Genomic DNA, 17,070 nt, shown 5'->3' with positions numbered 1-17,070 from the left:
TCTTGCAAATGTCTCCAGCCAGCAGCGTCCTTTCCTCACTTCTGCACTCAAGTGGTGTGCATAATCTTTGTCACATAGGGCTTCATCTCTGCAGCATAACTGGGCCTGGCATTCCTAATTGGCAGAGGTTCCCTCAGACCCCCAGGACTCAGACTGAGACTCAAACACAGCTAGCCTCAGTGTTCCAACTGGTTGTTTCTACCGAGCTAACTTGGAGGTGTTTGTACTTCATACTGGTTAAATCTGTCCTGGGAATAGGGCAAGAGATCTTTTTGGATTGGAGAACCCCTGTTCTGCCTTAAGTCTTTATTTGCCCTGAGGTGCAGATTTGTTCAAATGGAAAATCTGGAGAGCTTTAAATTTTCTGATCCTCTACCATCTTCCCAGAATCCTCCCATCACTTTGTATTCTTAAAAGTTATTGAGGACCACCCATAAAGCTGTTTTTTCTAATGATCATCTCTATCCATATTTACTATATTAGAAATTAAAATGGTTTAGTATTATTTTTATATGTGCATCAATAAAGCCAGTGCCTTCTCCCACAAGGACTTAAAAATATTGGGGGGAAGAGTCAATAAATACTCTTAGGGAAATAACCTGATAGGACACATGTAGGGGACTCTTGTGACCCAAGTGTGCATGTGAAGGGGCACATGGAGAATTCATGACCAAGTCAAATGTGTAGAAGCACAATTCCCTCTGGAAATGTGCTGGGAGTCATACCTGTGACCCTCTCCTTCCCTCCCTTTAGGAACTGCTATAATTGAATAGGAAAGGAATCAGAACTAACCAGAGCAACAGATTCAGGAAGCCAGAAGCTTGTCTCCAATTTAGGATTTTTTTTTTTCTTGCCTCTTTAGATTATTTTTGTAAACACCAAATCCTTCCATAATCAAAAAGTGTTTTTCAGCTTCTCTGACGGGAAGAAATTGGAATCATCCAGTCTTTTCCCACCTAAACAGGAAATGTTAATCATTTTTGATCATACAATGTTAGTAATGACTTTTCAGACTTTTATGTAGTACTTTATATATCTCTAATACACAATATATGTTAAAGCACTATATAAAATGTGAATTCTTAATATGTATCACCCTCACCTTGCCTGATGGTTTTTTTTCCTTTTTTTTTTTTTTTTTAATTTTTTATTTTATTTTATAATTATAACATTTTTTGACAGTACATATGCATGGGTAATTTTTTACAACATTATCCCTTGCACTTACTTCTATTCAGATTTTTTCCCTTCCTCCCCCAACCCCCTCCCCCAGATGGCAAGCTGTCTTATATATGTTAAATATATTACAATATAATTTAGATACAATATATGTGTGTAGAACCGAATTTTTTGTTGCACAGGAAGAATTGGATTCAGAAGGTAGAAATAATAGTTTACATTCATTTCCCAGTGTTCCTTTTCTGGATGTAGCTGATTCTGTCCATCATTAATCAATTGGAATTGGATTAGCTCTTCTCTATGTTGAAGAAATCCACTTCCATCAGCATACATCCTCGTACAGTATCATTGTTGAAGTGTATAATGATCTTCTGGTTCTGCTCGTTTCACTCAGCATCAGTTGATTTAAGTCTCTCCAAGCCTCTCTGTATTTCTCCTGTTGGTCATTTCTTATAGAACAGTAATATTCCATAACATTCATATACCATAGTTTACCCAACCATTCTCCAATTGATGGACATCCATTCATCTTCCAGCTTCTAGCCACTATGAAAAGGGCTGCCACAAACATTTTGGCACATACAGGATCCTTTCCCTTCTCTAGTAGTTCCTTGGGGTATAAGCCCAGTAGTAGTATGGCTGGGTCAAAGGGTATGCACATTTTGATAACTTTTTGGGCATAATTCCAGATTGCTCTCCAGAATGGTTGGATTCTTTCACAACTCCACCAACAATGCATCAGTTTCCCAGTTTTCCCACAGCCCCTCCAACATTCATCGTTATTTGTCATTTTAGCCAATCTGACAGGTGTGTAATGATACCTCAGAGTTGTCTTAATTTGCATTTCTCTGATCAATAGTGATTTGGAACACTCTTTCATATGAGTGGAAATAGTTTTAGTTTCATCATCTGAAAATTGTCTGTTCATATCCTTTGACCATTTATCAATTGGAGAATGGCTTGATTTCTTATAAATTAAAGTCAATTCTCTGTATATTTTGGAGATGAGGCCTTTATCAGAACCTTTAACTGTAAAAATTTTTTCCCAATTTGTTACTTCCCTTCTAATCTTGTTTGCATTAGTTTTGTTTGTGCAGAAACTTTTTAATTTGGTGTAATCAAAATGTTCTATTTTGTGATCAATAATGGTCTCTAGTTCTCCCTTGGACACAAACTCCTTCCTCCTCCACAAGTCTGAGAGGTAAACCATCCCATGTTCCTCCAATTTATTTATGATTTCATTCTTTATGCCTAAATCTTGGACCCATTTTGATCTAATCTTAGTATGTGGTGTTAAATGTGGGTCCATGCCTAGTTTCTGCCATACTAATTTCCAGTTTTCCCAGCAGTTTTTGTCAAATAATGAATTCTTATCCCAAAATTTGGGATCTTTTGGTTTGTCAAAGATTAGATTGCTATTTTTATTCACTATCTTGTCCTGTGAACCTAACCTATGCCACTGATCAACTAGTCTATTTCTTAGCCAATACCAAATGGTTTTGGTGACTGTTGCTTTATAATATAGCTTTAAATCAGGTACACTTAGACCACCTTCCTCTGACTTTTTTTTCATTAGTTCCCTTGCAATTCTCGACCTTTTATTCTTCCATATGAATTTTGTTGTTATTTTTCCTAGGTCATTAAAATAGTTTCTTGGGAGTCTGATTGGTATAGCACTAAATAAATAGATTAGTTTGGGGAGTATTGTCATCTTTATTATATTCACTCGGCCTATCCAAGAACATTGAATGTCTTTCCAATTATTTAAATCTGACTTTATTTTTGTGGCAAGTGTTTTGTAATTTTGCTCATATAATTCCTGACTCTCCTTTGGTAGATATATTCCCAAATATTTTATGCTATCGACTGTTATTTTGAATGGAATTTCTCTTTGTATCTCTTGCTGTTGGATTGTGTTGGTAATGTATAAAAATCCTGAGGATTTATGTGGATTTATTTTGTATCCTGCGACTTTGCTAAAATTCTGAATTATTTCTAATAGCTTTTTAGCAGAGTCTTTGGGGTTCTCTAAGTATACCATCATGTCATCTGCGAAAAGTGACAATTTGATTTCTTCATTTCCTACTCTAATTCCTTGGATCTCTTTCTCGGCTCTTATTGCCACGGCTAGAGTTTCTAGTACTATATTGAATAGTAATGGTGATAGTGGGCAACCTTGTTTCACTCCTGATCTTACAGGGAAAGGTTCTAGTTTATCACCATTACATATGATGTTTACTGAAGGTTTTAAATATATGCTCCTTATTATTTTAAGGAATAGTCCATTTATTCCTATACTCTCAAGCGTTTTTAGTAGGAATGGATGTTGGATTTTATCAAATGCCTTTTCTGCATCTATTGAGATGATCATATGGTTTTTATTAATTTGATTATTAATATGGTCAATTATACTAATAGTTTTCCTAATATTAAACCAGCCCTGCATTTTTTCCTTTTTTTAAAATTAATTTTTATAATTATAACATTTTCTTTGACAGTACCTATGCATAGGTAAATTTTTTTTTTTTTTTTAACAACATTATCCCTTGTACTCTCTTCTGTTCCGAGTTTTTCCCCTTCTTCCTTCCATCCCCTCCCCTAGATGGCAGGCATTCCCATACATATTAAATATCTTATAGTATATCCTAGGTACAATATATATGTGCAGAACCGCATTTTGTTGTTGTTGTTGTTGTTGTTGCAAAGGAAGGATTGTATTTGAAAGGTAAAAATCTGGGAAGAGAAACAAAACAAAACAAAACAAAAAACACAATGCTCTCAGTTTACACTCATTTCCCAGTGTTCCTTTTCTGGGTGTAGCTGATTCAGTCCATCATTGATCAATTGGAATTGGATTAGCTCTTCTCTATGTTGAAGATATTCACTTTCATCAGAATACATCCTCATACAGTATTGTTGTTGAAGTGTATAATGATCCCCTAGTTCTACTCATTTCACTCAGCATCAGTTGATGTAAGTCTCTCCAAGCCTCTCTGTATTCCTCCAGTTGGTCATTTCTTACAGAACAATAATATTCCATAACATTCATATACCATAATTTACCCAACCATTCTCCAATTGATGGACATCCGTTCATTTTCCAGTTTCTAGCCACTACAAAAAGGGCTGCCACAAACATTTTGGCACATACAGGTCCCTTTCCCTCCTTTAGTATTTCCTTGGGATATAAGTCCAGTAGTAGCACTGCTGGGTCAAAGGGTATGCACATTTTGATAACTTTTTGGGCATAATTCCAAATTGCTCTCCAGAATGGTTGGATTCTTTCACAACTCCACCAACAATGCATCAGTGTCCCAGTTTTCCCACAGCCCCTCCAACATTCATCGTTATTAGTTTCTGTCATCTTAGCCAATCTGACAGGTGTGTAATGATACCTCAGAGTTGTCTTAATTTGCATTTCTCTGATCAATAGTGATTTGGAACACTCTTTCATATGAGTGGAAATAGTTTTAATTTCATCATCTGAAAATTGTCTGTTCATATCCTTTGACCATTTATCAATTGGAGAATGGCTTGATTTCTTATAAATTAAAGTCAATTCTCTGTATATTTTGGAGATGAGGCTTTTATCAGAACTTTTAACTGTAAAAATGTTTTCCCAATTTGTTACTTCCCTTCTAATCTTGTTTGCATTAGTTTTGTTTGTGCAGAAACTTTTTAATTTGATGTCATCAAAATTTTCTATTTTGTGATCAATAATGGTCTCTAGTTCTCCCTTGGACACAAACTCCTTCCTCCTCCACAAGTCCAAGAGGTAAATCATCCCATGTTCCTCTAATTTATTTATGATTTTGTTCTTTATGCCTAAATCTTGGACCCATTTTGATCTTATCTTAGTATGTGGTGTTAAATGTGGGTCCAGCCTGATGCTTTTTTATGTGATAGTGCATAGAGTGTTGGGCATGATGTGCTGGACCTGGATTCCAATCCAACCCTGTCACAATGTGACTTGTGGGCAGATCATCTAATCTTCTGAGCTTTGGATAAATCCTTGAGATGTTGCTCTTTTATAGAGAGATTGTGCTCACATCTATGAAATCACAGATCTTTGAGGATCTGCTAAACTAAGCTTTCTGAAGGTAAGGACCATGTGTATTTAAAATTTGGTCTCTTATTATCCAGCACAGTACTCCATATATCATAGGTATGCAGTACCACCCCTAGAGCCACTATGTTTCTCTAGGCTCCTTTCCAACATTTTGCATGTAGTAAGTAATAGAAATTCAAACTCAGGTGTCAAACTAGGACTTCAGATATCTCTTTGCACTCTAATGTAGAACTGCTTAGGTTTGTTGCCAGCTATATAACATAATAATATGGGAAGAAATTTGGAATCCAAGGTTGAAGTAGAAGATGGTGCATTGCTATGGCTCTACTTTTTTTGGGTTTTGTATTTGTCTTTTTTAATGGAGAACCACAGGCCCTTGACTTAGGCATACCTGGGCTGTTTTTTAAATGAATCCCTGAAGTGATTTTGAATGGCTGGATGTTAGCAACCAGAAATCGATGGGATTGAAGGGAACTTCAAAATCCAAAGTCAGATGAAGAATTAAGATAGATAAATTGCTTCAGGTAAGGAGGAAGACACATAATGTGTATGGACTTTACTTTAGCTGGCTATTATGTATATGTATTCCAAAAAAACCTGGCCCTTAAAGGCAAGGCTTTCCTTCTAGGACAGAATAGCCACATAAAGCTAATCCTTGGAACTGAGATTCTTCTTCTAGGGATATATTTGACTGAGTTTTTCCATACTTGGAAGACTGACTGGCTATGTGAACAAAGTAGTTGGAAGAGTTAAAGTTTAACAAAACTCTATGCTTTAAGGCAGAGCTCCTTAAACATTTTCCAATAATGACCCCTTTTTGTCTGAGAAATTTTTATACAACTCCATTTTGAATCTGAGCCAGTGTTTTTGTGCATACACTGCAAAGTGCACATGTTGTGTGTAACCAAAGCTACAGTGAAGTTGCATGATAAAACATCGGAAGTGGTGCCAGAAACTTATCTCGGATCCATTACTCATTTAATTTTGAATTAATTTTTGGTTATTGCAGTCAGAAACTTTCTACTGTTACCAAATTTTTTTGCGATTTCCCCCTCCCCCACATCCAGTCACATGATCCCATGTAGGATAGTAACCCACAGTTTAAGAACTTTGCTCTAAGACAAAAAAGCTTGTGATAGAGGCCGCCACTGTTTTTAGGGAATATCCCCTCAAGTGAGAACTCCCGCTAAAACCTAGCAGCTTGCGGGATAAAGAAGCTTTCCAACCATTTATCTCAGCAGATAGCATCACTAAAGTTTTCCTGACTAATGACTCATTATCTTTTGTTGGGAAATAGTTCTCTGGAATCTGCAAGATGACATTTCCAAGACAATGAAAAGGTGAGTTGCCCTTCCACATGATTGCCTTGGTCCTGAATTGTCTGAGCCTGTCCCATGCATGTTTGGGTCACAAAAGTCCCTTTTATGTGTGTCCATGTTATTTCCCTAGGGTTCTCTACTCTTTTCACTGATGATGTGAGTCTTTATGGGAGAAGGCTCAGGCTTTATGGGGGAAATGTTTTATTGTTATTGTTACTATTTAATATAATAATATGTTATTATTATAATTATTATTACATTTTACTTTGGCATGAAGGTGGCTAAGGAAAGTACGAAGGAAAAAAACCTGAATTCCTTTTAATTTGAGCTAATCCAATCAGTAGTAATCTTCTATTGACTTTTCCCTTTTCATAATCTAAGAGATCATCCAGTGTCAGAGATGTACTGCATAGAATGTTGAATTTGGAATTTAAAATGACCCTGGCCAAATCAGCTGAACTCTTAAATCTCAGTATCCTTCTCTGTAAAAGGAGGGAGTTGAATTGTATTATCTCTCAGGTCCTTTTCAGCTCCAAGTTTATAATGTTATAAAATCTGAACCTGAATACCACCACATATACTTATTTTGTAACTATGGTCAATTTATGTGTTATCATGTATAGGGAATAATGGGGAAGAGAAAAGTCACAGGTAAGGAAACTGAAACTGTGTCAAACTGTGTCATCTATATATAGTTCAGCCTAAAGAATTGGAAGGAGTTGGGGTTAATCTGGAGAAGAAAAGATTTAGGAGAGGGACAAAATCAGTGTTCTCAAATTTTGCAAAGTTTTCATATGGATGAGAGGGATTAAATAACCTAATTTTACTTAGCCCCAGACAGCAAATATTTAGGGCCAATGAGCAGGAGTTATAAGTGGAACTGTCTAATTAGAGCTATCTCAAAGAAGATGTCTCAACAGTGCTATTTATAATATTAGAGAACTGGAAACATTTCTAGTAGTAGTGGAAGGCTCAACAATTGAATATTCATATGATGTAATGTTATAGTGCTATTTTTTGAGTTTAAAAAAGAGTTTATAAATGAATGTGAAAAGAAAAGAGAGAAGAAAGAATAGGATACATATTTTACCATAATTTACTGCATCTCATCAAATACTTAATGAAAGAGACCCTAAAATTAAAACTTCAAGGAATATTGTGGTTAAATTTCAGAACTATAGGACCAAGGAAAAATATTACAATTATACAGAAAAAAACAATTTAAATACTGAGGAGCCACAATAAGGATTATTCAGAACCTAGCAGTTTCCACCTTAAAAGATGGAAGGGGCTGGAATCTGATATTTCAAAAGGCAAGGAACTTGGAATGCAGCCAAGAATAAACTACTCTGCTAAACTGAGCATTTTCTTTCAGGGAAGAAGATGGACATTCAATGAAACAGATGAATTCCATTAATTTCTTTTGAAAAGACCAGAGCTAAACAAAAAAATTGACCTCCAAATACAAAACTCAAGCATAAAAAGATAAAAAGAAAATAACTCTTGAGAATTGTATTTCTATTATGGGTATACATAGAGAGTGCATGTATGTATAATTTGATTTTACTGTTATAATATAAAAAGGGACTAGAGGTAGAAAGGGGATAGTACTGGGAAAAAGGGAAAAGTGGAGGTAAAATGAGGGAAATTACATCTCAGGAAGAGGAAACCTATTATAATTGAGGGAAAGAAGGGGGGAGGGAACTGGAAAAACAAAAGAGGGAATGAACATTGTGTGATGAATCTTACTCTCATCAGATTTGGCTCAAAGAGAAAATATTAGACATATTTGGTTTCACAGAGAAACTTCTCTCACCTATAAGAAAGTAGGAGGGGAAAGGGGAAAAGGGAAGGGGTAGCCTAAAACAGAAATAGTAGGGGAAAGGTATAAGAAAAGGGGAGGGACTCTAAAGGGAAGGGCTGCTTGAGGCAAGTGGTGCTCATAAATAAAATACTGGGGAGAGGAGGGAAAGGGGAAAAGGAAAAAGAAAAGTATAATTTGTGTAATGGGCCAGAACTCTGGAGAAGTATACTTAAGGCTTGGTATGATTGATTTAGTCCTACAACAGTGTTAACTCAGTGGAATTGATAAGATGGTTAACTAGTTTAGCATGGTGTTTAATAGTTCTCTAGTTGTACTTGTACTTAGTACTTAATATAGTTCTACAAGATTGACAACTATTCTACAAGATTCACACCTACTATGATGTAATTATAATTGTGTGTGTGTGTGTGTGTGTGTGTGTGTGTGTGTGTGTGTGTGTGTGTGTGTTTATAAGAGCCAACAAGGACTGGAAGAGACACATTCACTCCATTTCCCACCCTGTGATGGCTTACCTGTCCTCCTTAATTTCTCCACTGAGACCAAGGCCCATCTAAAGAGCCTCCAGAAAGCTAGCCCAGGCCATAGGCAAGGAGATAGACTGTGAAGGAGACAGTAAAGAATTTGGACTTTATCCTTGACTATTCTTGTATAGTGATTACTCAGCTGAAATGAAGGCTGGTCCAAAGACCTCCAGAAAGCTAACCAGAACACTACAAATTTGGGGTTAATAAGATGGGAGGAAAGACAGAATTAGTAGTTTTAACTGTAAATGTAAATGGGGTGAACTATTCCATAAAGCGGAGGCAGATAACAGACTGGATCAAATGCCAGAACCCTACAATATGTTGTTTACAAGAAACACATTTAAAGCAGAGCAATCCATAAAGAGTAAAGGTAAAAGGCTGGAGTAGAATCTATTATGCCTCAGGTGAAGTAAAAAAAGCAGAAATAGCCATTCTGATCTCTGATCAAGCAAAAGCAAAACTTGATCTAATTAAAAGAGATAGGGAAGGAAATGATATCTTACTAAAGGATAACATTGATAATGAAGCAATATCAATACTAAACACATATGTACCAAGTGATATAGCATGGAAATTCCTAAAGGTAAAGTTAAGAGAGTATAATTTGCTGCATCAAAATGATGATCTGTTTGTTCTGGGTACACCATAGTTAAATGGAAATATTACATGTACAAATATATTTTTTTAAATTATTGTAACAGATAATTTAAAACAAAATCGAGGAATCTTTGGGAACAGTCTTCATTTTCCTTCTTTTTGTAAATAGTATTTTATTTGAGTGCAGTTTTCATGGTGTAGTACTGGGTGTGCTTTTGTATAGACAGACATGCAAGCATATATGACAGGTTTATAAAATTCTTTTTGTAACTTTATATTTTGACAACTTTAAATGTTCACAGCAAAAGCAATAGAGATTTTTTCCACCTTTATAACTACTGTCATTTGTTAGACATTTTTCAACTGATCTTAAGTTGCCCAATAATTTTGTGAAAAGAAATAACCCCAAATTAACAACACTAATATATAGAAACTTTTAAGAACTTACCTCTTATGTACCATGTACAACATTCTATCATTTGTACACTCATTAAGTTTAAATACCCTCTATATTGGCAGAAGATATGACTTCTGCCCACATCAAGAAGATGGCTTCTTACTGAGATAATTCTCTTTCTTTGAGGTAAAAGAATGATGCACATTTTAATTCTATCACAGACATGGCTGTAGTTGAACAAGATTCCTTTTCCCCAAACACTTTTAGGAAGAGGAAGGCTGCTGAAACCAGTTATCTGGGAGGTAGGGTGGGTAGGAGCAGAGGGTAAGAGGCACTAGCCATCTAACTAAATACCTGAGATTTTCTGAGCTGAGGCATGCTCCCCAGGAATCAGGGCACTGGTGGAGCTATGCAGATGAGATGGGAAAATAAACACAGACTGGGGGAGTTGCTAAGAGGGTTATAGCAAAGTGATTCTAATATGTTTTTTACTAAAGAAAATAACTTCCTCATTAATGTCAAATTGCTCTTTTCTGATAGATTTGGGTTCCAATCCCAGTTGTCCTTAGTTACTTTATAATAAATACATTATCTGCAAACTGTTTTTTTGGTTGCTTTGTTTGCTGGTGAGGAATACACTAGAAACAACCTAAATTTAGATGTTACTAACTGCATAATGGCAAAACAGGACACCTTACTCAGTACTTAAAAGTGATCTCTCAAAGATGAGTGTTTCCCTTACTGATGCAGATTGCAGCCCGTTCATGCTTTTCCATTAATTGGCCACAAAAATTCTACCTGATATGCTTTGCTTTCTCTTGACACTGAAAGGATCATTCTGTCTATCCAGCTATCATCCCTCTTGTCATAAGATCATCCTGTCTTATTTTCCTCTTATGTAATTCCTTGATGATGATGTCCTTTATTTCTGTTGTTCTTTTAGTTTTCTCATTGTTTATACTTTGCAACCTGCTTATATCCACCATATGCTTCCCCATTGCAAAACCTGGAAAGTATTCATTGTTAGTTAGCCTTTAAGACTGAACTTGTCCCCAATTGATAAATGGTCAAAGGACAAGAATAAAATAAAATAATCAGGAGCATCTATTTAAAACCATCAGTAGTTATATGAAAAAAATGCTCTAAATCACTATTGAATAGAGAAATGAAAATTAAAGCAACTCTGAGGTGCTACCTCATACCTCTCAAATTGTCTATAAATGACAGGAAAGATAATGATAAATGGTGTTATGAAAAGATCCAACCATTCTGGAGAGCAATTTGGAACTATATCCAAAAGGCTATAAAATTGTGCATACCCTTTGATCCAGCAGTGTTACCCAAGGAAATTATAAATGAGGGAAAAGGACCCACATGTTCAAAAATGTTTGTAGCAGCACTATATGGATATATAATATGGAATTGGGAAATGGCTGCATAAGTTGTATATATGAAGGTAATGAAATATTATTGTTCTATAAAACATGATGAACAAGCTGATTTTATTTTTATTTATTTTTTTAAATTTTTATTTATAATTTTTTGACATTATAAATGCATGAGTAATTTTTTTATAACATTATCTCTTGTATTCATTTTTCCAAATTTTCCCCTCCCTCCCTCTACAGGCAATCCCAAACATTTTACATGTGTTACAGTATAACCTAGATACAATATATGTGTGTAAATCCCATTTTCTTGTTGCATGTTAAGTATTTGATTCCGAAGGTATAAGTAACCTGGATAGATAGACAGTAGTTCTAACAGTTTACATTCACTTCCCAGTGTTTCTTCTCTGGGTGTAGTTGTTTTTGTTCATCATTGATCAACTGGAAGTGAGTTGGATCTTCTTAATGTTGAAGATAGCCACTTCCATCAGAATACATCTTCATACAGTATCATTGTTGAAGTGTACAGCGATCTTCTGGTTCTATTCATTTCACTCAGCATCAGTTGATGTAAGTCTCTCCAAGCCTCTCTGTATTCCTCCTGCTGGTCATTTCTTACCGAGCAATAATATTCCATAACCTTCATATACCATAATTTACCCAACCATTCTCCAATTGATGGACATCCATTCATCTTCCAGTTTCTGGCCACTACGAAAAGAGCTGCCACAAACATTTTGGCACATACAGGTCTCTTTCCCCTCCTCAGTATTTCTTTGGGATATAAGCCCAATAGCAGCAATGCTGGATCAAAGGGTATGCACAGTTTGATAACTTTTTGGGCATAGTTCCAAATTGCTCTCCAGAATGGTTGGATTCTTTCACAACTCCACCAACAATGTATTAGTGTCCCAGTTTTCCCACATCCCCTCCAACATTCATCATTATTTGTTCCTGTCATCTTAGCCAATCTGACAGGTGTGTAGTGGTATCTCAGAGTTGTCTTAATTTGCATTTCTCTGATCAGTAGTGATTTGGAACACTCTTTCATATGAGTGGATATAATTTCAATTTCTTCATCTGAGAATTGTCTGTTAATATCCTTTGTCCATTTATCAATTGGAGAATGGTTTGATTTCTTATAAATTAGGGTCAGTTCTCTATATATTTTGGAAATGAGACCTTTATCGGAACCTTTAACTGTAAAAATATTTTCCCAATTTGTTACTTCCCTTCTAATCTTGTTTACATTAGTATTGTTTGTACAGAAACTTTTTAGTTTGATGTAATCAAAATCTTCTATTTTGTGATCAGTAATGATCTCTAATTCTCCTCTGGTCATAAATTCCTTCCTCCTCCACAGGTCTGAAAGGTAGACTATTCTCTGTTCCTCTAATCTATTTATGATCTCATTCTTTATGCCTAAATCATGGAACCCATTTTGATCTTATCTTGGTATATGGTGTTAAGTGTGGATCCATGTCTAATTTCTGCCATACTAATTTCCAGTTTTCCCAACAGTTTTTTCCAAATAATGAATTTTTATCCCTAATGTTGGTATCTTTGGGTTTGTCAAAGACTAGATTGCTATAGATGTACCCTTTTTTGTCCTTTGTATCTAATCGAACAAGCTGATTTTAGAAAGGCTTACAAAGATTTATATGGACTGATGCTAAGCAAAACAAGCAGAACCAGGAATACACTGTATACAATAACAGCAAGAATGTGCAATGAGCAACTATGAAAGGCTTGGTTCTTTTCAGTAGTTCAATGACACAAAGTCATCCCAATAGACTTTGGACAGAAAACGCTATCTGCATCAAGAAAAAGAACTGAGAAAATTGAATGTAAAATAACACATGTTATGTTCACTTCTTGTTTTTTTTTAATCCCATGTTTTTTTCCTTTTGCTCTCATTTTTCTCTTCCAACATGATTCATAAAGCAATGATTATTAAAAACAAATGAATTTACTAGGAAAAAAAAAAAGACTGAACCTGGGTATATGTGAGTACACATTGTGGGGTGTGGGTTACATATCTGTGCATGTATATGTATATTTTTATATATGTATAAGTCTATATAGAGAAAAGCAGCTGGCATAGTGAAACCATAAAGACAAGCTGAGGCCTTGAACACTCTACTCATTTGTTTTTCTCTGGTGACTTCCTGAGTCCTACTCTACATTATATTCTTATGTAGACTTATTTATCAATGATTTACAAATGCCTACACAATCTCTGTGATATTGAATTCCTGACTGCCAAGGAACAAAACCTCCTCTCTGATCTCTGGTGTCTGCCTTTTCATCCCTATGTCACAATATCCAGTGTCACAACATCCCACTCTCTTTCTGCCTACCCCTTCCAGTGTGCCTTCTGGAATTTGTGCTTTATGATGGTCAAACTTTCCTTCATTCTAAACTTTTTTATCACATGTTCCTTCTATCCTTATGTCTTGCTGGTCTCCAGCATTGGGTTTTTCTCCTCATCTGGCTTGTTCCTACTTTTGTACTATTAAATATGAACACAGCTATACTGATCAGGTCCACTACAGATTTACGTTATCTAATCTCAACTGGGCCCTCATTGCCACAAGACAAGTTCTTTTTCTTCTTCCCTAATTGATCTCTATCCCACTCTTCCAAACCTTCCTCTAACCCTTTCAAATGCTTACTTTGTGCATCAAAGTCATATGTTTTGAGTTCTCTCCTGTCTCCTCATCTCTCAACACCATCTCCACATCTCACAATCCCTTAATATTATTATCCCCAATATTTCCTTATTATTTCTGATGAAGACTACCTTTTTCCTCACCAAGGCCAACTCTTCATTATATATCCTCAGGGTTATTATGAAGTCAAATGAGGTAATATAGGTAACAAGATTTAAAAACCTTAAAATGCTATGTAAATGTTAGTTATTACCCTTGATCCTGTCCCTTTTTGTCTTCATCAAGCATACTTTCCTCACTCTCACCTTCCCTGTTCCTTTAATGTCTAATCTTTCCTTACCTGTTTTCTTTTTTGCTATCTACAAACACATTTAAACTTCCTTAATTCTTAAAAAAAATACCCTCTGAAAATATTATCATTCAGTTTTCCACATATATTTCTCCTTCCTTTCAAACTTCTTGAAAAAGCAGCCACATTTGTTGCTACTTCCTTGCCTCATAGGCTTCTATGCCCTCTGTAGTCTAGCTTTTGACCTCATGACTCAAATGAAACTGCTCTCTCCAATATTATTAATTTCAATTATAAAATTATCTAAATCCCTTCTTTTTGATACCATTGATCTTTTTTTTCCTTCTAGATACAATCTCCTAGTTTTACTATCTGTCTGACCAGCTTTCTATTCCTTTGTAGATCGTCATCCATATCATGTCTACTAACTGTGGAATATGCTTCATGGCTATAGTCCAGATTGTCTTCACTTTTTTCTCTGCACTTTCTCCTTTAGTGTATGAGTACAAACACTCCTATGAGTACAGTCATGATCACTATACAAATGATTCTCAGATCTATATATCTAGCTCTAGACTAGCCCAAATCTCACTTGAGTTCCAAGTGCTGATGCTTTTCTAACGAGTCTCATAGAAACTCGATAACTCATAATGTCCCAAACTGAAATCATCTTTCTCTCTCCCCTTGCCAAATTCATCTCTCTTTTGGCCGTCCCCAATTATTGTTGAAGGCATTACTAGTCACTGGGGTTCAAAATCTTAGTATTATTCTTAGTCCCTCACAATTATCCCTCAATCATTCAATTGTCAAATCTTATTATTTTGCTCCTCCAATGCCTCCCATATATGTCCCCTTTACTCATCCAATCACCACCATTGTTCAGGTCCTTACTACTTACCTTCTGCCCAGGCTATTGCAATAGCCTTATATTTAGTCATCTTGTCTTAAATTTCTCTTCACTATAATCCATCCTCCAAAAATTTTTTCCTTAAGCACAGATCTGACCATATCACACTCCTACTCAGTAAATATCTGTTGCTTCTATTTACCTCTAGGATAAATATTGATGCCTCTTAAATGAGTAAGTAACATTTTATACTCATAATCTGATCCATAAGTAGAATATCTAGGTCAAAAAGTATAGTGTTTAAAATAGTGGTTCTTAATCTTGGATCCTCAGATTTCTGAGGGTTTATTAAAAAGTCATGTTTTAAGCTAGTTTTCTTTGTATTCACATCTATTTTATTTTATTCATTTAAAAATATTCTGGGAAAGGTTTATTCATACTGCTAAAGGGGTCCCTGAAACAAACAAAAAATAAGAACTCCTGGTGAGGAGGAGGAGGAATGGAGAATAATGGTCTGTATGGAGTAGAGATTTCTGGGAAGCATATGCTTTACCAAAAAGCAGCTATAATTTTTTTAAATCAAAGAAGTAGAAACACAAAAATCTTAACATACATATAGTGAAATAGTATTATACCATAATAAATGACAAAAAAGTACAGATCTATATGAAGGCAGAGTGAAGTAGAACAAAGACAACTTATACAGTAATAACAGTATAAAGAAAAACAACTTTGAAAGACTTGAAAACTATGATCAATGCAATGAACAACATTAGTTCCATTAGACTGATGATGAAGCATATTACCTACCTCTTGATAGATTGATCAACACAAAATGCAAATGACACATACTTTTTTGGACATGGCATATTTTTTTCCCAAAGTTCAGCTTTAGCTGCCACATTTTACATGAAACCTTTCCTGATTCCTCCAATCCCAGATACTAGTACCAAATTTCAGAATTATAAAAGCTGGCATTTTTTAAAAATGCTTTGGGAGTTACAAAGTGCTTTATAAATATTATCTCATTTTATCTTCAGAATAACCTAGTGAGGTCAGTGCTATTATATCCCCATTTTACAGATAAAGAAACTGAGTTTCATAAAGATTAAGTAATTTACCCGGGGTCATATAACAAACAAATAAGTGTCTGAGGCCAGATTTGAACATATGTCTTGCAGACTCTAGGTCCACTGCTCAATCTACCATGCCAGTAGTATAAAACTCAAAATAGAAATAAGGGTCAAAACCATCTTTGTAGATTCTTGTGGATGCATATTGATTTATAAAGCCATGTATTGACATTATGTTTTACTGTGTTTTAATTTATTTTGTTAAATATTTCCAATTAAACTTCATCTGGTTTAAGCAGGTCATATGTCTGAATTTCTGTTCTGTCTATCCTACCTGCCTCACGAGTGTACCATATATTTAATTTGTGTGTATTTCTATATGTACAGATATCCTCATTGATAGATTTTTTTTAAAGGCTCCCTATTACCTGTAAGATAAAATATAAATCTCTCTGGCATTTTAAGTTCTTCATAACTTGGTCCCTTTCTATCTTCTTAATAGTCTTACATACTCTTTTCTTCCATATATTCTACCATTTACCCTTATTTACCTGCTTACTGGTCCTCATTAATTATGCCCTTTCTCATCTCTGTGCTTCTGTATTGGCTGCCATTAGTGTAGGGGATGGGATCATTGACAAAGTGGAGTAATTGGCAAGGAAAGAGTATTATTAGATTATATATTGGGAACTTTTCCCCATGAAACAGTAAGCCAACCAAATGGGGAAGGTAGAGCACATTAGCTGGAGTTCTGCCTTAGGCAAATATATTTTCTTACAGACAAGGGAGGGAAGTGTCAGGGTTAGACTATCACCCACAGTTATTCAACTCCTTCCCAAGTTGTAACTTAAAAGGGGGTAAGTAAAAGGTAAGCCATGTACAAATATTGAT

This window comes from Sminthopsis crassicaudata, chromosome 3, assembly GCF_048593235.1.
Source record: "Sminthopsis crassicaudata isolate SCR6 chromosome 3, ASM4859323v1, whole genome shotgun sequence".
Lineage (NCBI taxonomy): Eukaryota > Metazoa > Chordata > Mammalia > Dasyuromorphia > Dasyuridae > Sminthopsis > Sminthopsis crassicaudata.
The sequence above is the reverse complement of the archived record's forward strand: the minus strand, read 5'-3'. Positions refer to the sequence as shown.